Source organism: Sphaeramia orbicularis, chromosome 2 (genome assembly GCF_902148855.1).
Source record: "Sphaeramia orbicularis chromosome 2, fSphaOr1.1, whole genome shotgun sequence".
In the NCBI taxonomy this organism is placed as follows: Eukaryota; Metazoa; Chordata; class Actinopteri; order Kurtiformes; family Apogonidae; genus Sphaeramia; species Sphaeramia orbicularis.
Genome location: NC_043958.1, coordinates 20,588,314 through 20,595,075, shown reverse-complemented (window position 1 = coordinate 20,595,075; position 6,762 = coordinate 20,588,314).

The window sequence follows — 6,762 nt, the reverse complement described above, 5'->3', positions numbered from 1 at the left end:
AAAAAATGTGCCTTTACTTATAATGGTCCATATTTTGATGATTTATAACATGTAAATGGTTACAGATATCAATATAGTTAATAGTGAGCACTGATAGGAAGTCATATATGGACTTTTATTTGGGTTCATGACCTTTGACCTTGAGTGACCTTGAAGGGTCAAATTCAAGGCCACCAATGTCTAGATTTCATCAGTCTTCTCTGAAACTATTAGTCGGACACATTTCAAATTTTATATGTAGCTTCCTTGGGACAATGTCTACTAAGGTTCCTCAGAATTTTAAGAAATTTTTTTTTTTTTTTTTTTTTTTTTGTTTTTGACAAATTTTTGAAATATAAAAAATGTGCCTTTACTTATGATGGTCTATATTTTGATGGTTTAAAACATGTTAATGGTTACAGATATCAGTATATTTAATAGTGAGCACTGATAGGAAGTCATATATGGACTTTTATTTAGGTCCATGACCTTTGACCTTGAGTGACCTTGAATGGTCTTATACAAGGTCACCAATGTCTAGATTTCAAACATCTTCCCTGAAATTACTGGTCAGACACATTTCAAATTACATATATAGCTTCCTTCGGACAATGTCTAGAAATTGTTCACAGTTTTAAGAAATTTAGATTTTTGAAATTTTGACCATATTTTATATATATTAAACATTTTCCTGTACTCAATGTGGTCCATAGTTTAATGGTTTATAACATGGAAATGATTAGAGATATCAATATAGTTATTGTTGATCACTGATAGGAAGTCATATACGGACTTTTATTTGGGTCCATGACCTTTGACCTTGAGTGACCTTGAAGGGTCATATACAAGGTCACCAATGTCTAGATTTCATTAATCTTTTCTGAAACTATTGGTTGGACACATTTCAAATTTTATATGTAGCTTCCTTGGGACAATGTCCACAAAGGTTCCTCACAATTTTAAGAAATTAAGTTAGTTTGTTTTTTTTAAATAATTTTTGACAAATTTTTGAAATATAAAAAATGTGCCTTTACTTATAATGGTCCATATTTTGATGGTTTAAAACATGTTAAAGGTTAGGAATATCAATATAGTTAATAGTGAGCACTGATAGGAAGTCATATATAGACTTTTATTTAGGTCCATGACCTTTGACCTTGAGTGACCTTGAATGGTCATATATAAGGTCACCAATGTCTCGATTTCAAACATCTTCTTCTCTGAAACTACTGGTCAGACACGATTCAAATTACATATATAGTTTCCTTCAGACCATATCTAGTAATTGTTTACAATTTTAAGAAATGTAGTTGTTTTTTTTTTTTTGACAAATTTTTGAAATATAAAAAATATGCCTTTACTTATAATGGTCCATATTTTGATGATTTATAACATGTAAATGGTTACAGATATCAATATAGTTAATAGTGAGCACTGATAGGAAGTCATATATGGACTTTTATTTAGGTCCATGACCTTTGACCTTGAGTGACCTTGAATGGTCAAATTCAAGGTTACCGATGTCCAGATTTCAGCAGTCTTCTCCAAAACTACTGGCCGGATTCATTTTAATTTTTTTTTAAATTTAGCTTCCATGGAAAAAAGTCTACAAAGTGTGTTCGCATTTTTAAGAGATTTATATTTTGGAATTTTTGAAAAAAAAAATAATATTAAAAATGCACCTTGTCTTATAGTGGTCCATATTTTGATGGTTAATTTGACAGGACTCTAACATAGCGGCAGCACCTGGCAACCTCACAAATTCAGCTTGTTATTGATTCTTTTTAGAATATGCTAATGCGCTATAAGGACTTTGGTCCTATTTTTTAACATGTTAAACTGGGTGATCATACTTATTTGTTGCATCTAAATAAGCCTCATTGTTCATTGAATTAAATTAATTTTAAGTTTACACGAGTGGTTATCTGACAAAATAACATGCAGGTGTTGCGTCAGTTTCACAGGTTATAATTAATCGTTTATTTACAGTGACAACTAAAAGATGAGCATGTCTCATTTGGTCCCTCCCACCAGAGATGCAAGTGGCGGTGAGAAATCGAGGTGAAGATTCGAGGTGAAACAAATTAATTATAATATAAAGGTGAACTCCAGCTACTTCAGTCCCTGTTGAATTAAGCTGCCATTTACACTGATGTTTGTCCAAGTAAAATCTAATTATACTGGTATATTGGTGGTGAAGCAACCTGTGGACTGGATTGAAGCTCACATACAATATGTCACCTTGTTCTTCAGGACGGCGGTGAAAAAGTATTAAAAAAGGTGAAAACCACTACTAGTATGGTCATGTTGAAGCTGTAGAGACGTCTTCAGCAATTTAGAATAGAGTCAAGAAAGTCATGGTTTGTCGTGAAATTGTTAAAGTATCAAACTGACAATACATAAATAATCTTTTGCACTGAAAAACATATCGGCTAAAATTTGCTTAGAGGTCTTATTTATTTCTGTTTTTGTGCATCAGAAATCAATATAAGTGAATCCCCAAAGGAACTTTTTGTTGGTAAATGCAAGTTATGCAAATTTCTAAGATTTCAGTTCTGTTGTAACTATGTTTTCAGCTCAAAAATGTCCAATTTCATCACAATTAATGCTATATTTTCATGTCACAAATGGCCAAGTTATATTTGAACTGAATTTACCTGAAAAACAAATATTCTATTCTTTTAGATTCCCTAGTTTTTCTTACACGATTCTATCCTACATATCACGTTTTATTTTTACAGGTTGCAATATGGAGTGTGGTGCTGATCCATCCTGCTTATGTTACGCCAATACATACTGTACATTAAGAATGTCACTTTTTAAATCAACAGTTTTCTAATAATAAGCATTTTTATAAAGAAATAACAATTCTATATTGTTATTTCCTCTTTAGTATGATGATAAACTATACAATAAATAATTCTGATCCTAGTTTTTGCACAGGGATCATTTGTGGAAACGGTGACATGGCTGCCCAGCATCAGTATGATGGGATCTGGAACAACCATGTCACATCCGTCCACTGCCACATTTTGTGTTTTTTTGTCAGCTGTTATTGTTTTAGATCCACAATACTAACATTTATGAATAAGAGGAGAATTAGCAATAGTAAGTCTATAAGTTTATTACTAATAAAGTACTGGTACTGACCAGAGCATCATGGGTAATGTCACGTCCGTCCACCAGAAAAAAAAAATTTCACATACACGTGCTATTCAAAATCCAATATTTCTGAAAATATAGCTTCCACTGTCAAATAATATCAGTAGTCTGTGCACAAATGGATTAGCATTATTTCAACACAGTTCTAGGCATTTCTTACAACTTTTTTTTGACAAAAATGGCCACTCGTTTGACCCACTAAGTAAATATTAGCCGATATAAGCATAGATCAAATAATTATTTTTTTCTCATTATTGATTGTAATGTATTGCTTTTCCAATATGAGGTCCCAACCGGGGGTGGGACTTCGCCTTTATTTTTGACCTGATTGATCCACATCACCTGGACAAGTAGCAGGAGAAGGATTTGATTCAGTTTTTGAGCCTGAATTAAGATCAGCAACTGAACATTAGTTCTCTGAGACCACAAGTTATTCATTACACTGGTCAACAACAAATTTATTGTTGAAGTTTTTTGAGCTGATTTAGGATCATTTTGGTGTGCTGAATCCAAAAATCACATTAATTTTGCTCAATCAGGTCAACTTTCTGAACTATGCTACATATTGGCTTTTTAACATTTTTGCTTACATTTATGAGCATTTTCACATCATATGATACAAAATTCTTTCATATTTCTTGCAATAAACCAGTTCTGAAGATTTTACTTTTGCCAATTTATGATTAATGTTTTTTTTTTTTTTTTTAATATTACAGGTGAATGAAATGGCTTCGACTAGAAGATGTTGCAAAAATAAGCCTGACGTATTCTGCTACATCTGCGGTGAATACACCATTGTACCTAACAGGAATCCTGTTAGAAAATGATTTTTTTTCTCTTAAAACCTATTTTAGGTGAGAACTATATAAAAAAAAAAATCAATGATAAAGTCACAAAAATGTAATCAATTTTGTGAGAAGATCAAATTTTTCAAAATAAAATTTGAAAAAAAAAAACTGACCTGATTGAGAAAAAACAGATGTCATTTTTGGATTTAGCGGTGCAAAATGGTCCTAATTAAGTTGAAAAAACCTAGACAACTTACAAAAAACATTTTTGTGTAACCCAGTGTTATCAATAGACAGATTTTATTCATTACTCTGATGTTTGTGTAAAGATTCATGTTCAGGGAGCATCATATACCAGAGAGATTCAAATCCAGTCCAGTCAGAAGGAAAACTAGTGTCAAAACGCCAAAAAAAACCTGTTTCCATCACTGTGTCAGACACACTGAGAGTTGTTTTTCCAAGAATTTCCTCAATCTTTCGCAGCTCATCTGTAATCGAACATCTGAACACAAGATGACGGCCTGTTCCAGGGGTCTGATGTGGTTCCACCGTAGTCATAGGAGTTTAATTTAATGTTATTTTATCTGGAACTGTTTAAATAAAAGCTTCAACACACACATTTTATTCTGGAAATAAACCCTGAAAGCAATCGGACTCACTAAATCTAAGTGTTTCTGATTGAGACTGAGTCTGGAAAAGATGAAGTTTCCGGTGAAAACGAATGATGTCATTTTAAAAGATTTGTTCAACACTTTCAGCCACTCAGCCTTCCATCATGCACTATTATTACTACCTCCGTTCTTCAGTTCAAATGGAAGTCTAAGATGTTTCCCCACTGGTTGAACTTGGGGTTATATACTATATAGGCTCTTTCATTTTTAATGAATGTGTTTTGCCCATTTTACCTCCCATTTACAGTGTACCTGTCTGAATAAAGGCTGTGACAAACACATAATCAGTGTTCTGGTTGTTTCTCAAGCTGAGAACCCAGGTTGAAGGTACATGTAAAAATACTTTCTGATTTCTCTTGTGAAAATCAGTGTAATTTTTTACAAAAGCTACATACTGTATGGTAGTTTTCAGCCTTAGTTTCATTATCGGCGGTTGTTTTTAACATCATTAGTACAGTATGTAATCCACTATGTCACAGGTGTCAAACATGCGGCCCGGGGGCCAAATCCGGCCCGCCAAAGGGTCCAGTCCGGCCCATGGGATTAATTTGTGAAATGTAAAAATCGCACTGAAGATATTAATCATTTTAGTTCAGGTTCCACATACACACCAATTTAATCTCAAGTGTATCGTATCAGTAAAATACTATCATAATAACCTATAAATACTCACAACTCCAAATGTTTCCCTTCTAAATGTAAACATTTTTATGTCATTTTACTGTATTTACACTAAAACAAACAATCATTTCACAAAAAAACATGAATAACCTGAACAAATATGAAAAAAATTTGAAATATCTGAAGTGTAATTTTAACAATATTCTGCCTCTTTATTAAATGTTTTGTGTGTTTGTTGATCCACTGTGATCTGTAAGTTATAAATGACGTGTAAATGATAAACTGAGACATAATATTGTTGAAATTGCACTTAGTTTTCTTAAGAATTTCAGTTTGTTCATGTTATTCACATTGTTTTAAAGGATAGTTGGCAGATGTAAACACTGTCATCGCATAATTTTACTTTTTTCGCTCTAAAACATTGAAGAAAACTTGGAGTTGACATTATTTATATATTATTATGTTATTATTTCACTGGTCCGGCCCCCTTCAGATCAAATTTGGCTTAATGTGGCCCCTGAACTAAAATGAGTTTGACACCCCTGATTTAGGTGTTAAAAGCCGTCAAAATATGGCCTATTGTAAGTATTGGCACGTTTTTTTTTTTTTGTTTTTTTTTTTTTTCAAAAATTCAAAAATCTAAATATCTCAAAACTGCAAACATACTTTGTAGACATTTTTCCATGAAAGCTACATAACATTGTTCAAAATGAATCCGACCAGTAGTTTTGAAGGTTGTTGATATCTAGACATTACTGACTTTGACTTTGACCATTCAAGGTCACTCAAGGTCAAATGTCACAGGCCCAAATGAAAGTCTATATATGACTTCCTATCAGTGCTTAATAGTAACTATATTGAGATATGTAACCATTTAGGTGTTAAAAGTCATTAAATATGGCCCATTGTAAGTATAGGCACCATTTTTTTTTTTTTTTCAAAATTTTTAAAAAAAAAATTCAAAAATCTAAATATCTCAAAACTGTAAACATACTTTGTAGACACTTTTCCATGAAAACAACTTTTTTTTTTTTCTTTATGAATCGGACCAGTAGTTTTGGAGAAGAAAATAGTTGAAATCAAGATATTAGTGACCTTGTGTTTGACTCTTCAAGGTCACTCAAGGTCAAATGTCATAGACCCAAATGAAAGTCCATACATGACTTCCTATCAGTGCTCAGTAGAAATTATAATGATATCTGTAACAATTTTAGTGTTAGCAACCATCAAAATATGGCCCATTGTAAGTATAGGCATCATTTTTTTTTAATTTTTCAAAAAGACTTTCAAAAATTCAAAAATCTAAATATCTCAAAACTGTAAACATACTTTGTAGACACTTTTCCATGAAAAGGAACATATTTATTTATTTATTTATTTATTTATTTATTTATTTATTTTTAAAATGAATCCGACCAGTAGTTTTGGACAGGAAAATTGTTGAAATCTAGACATTGATGACCTTGTGTTTGGCTTATCAAGGTCACTCAAGGTCAAATGTCACAGACTTAAATGAAAGTCTATACATGACTTCCTATCAG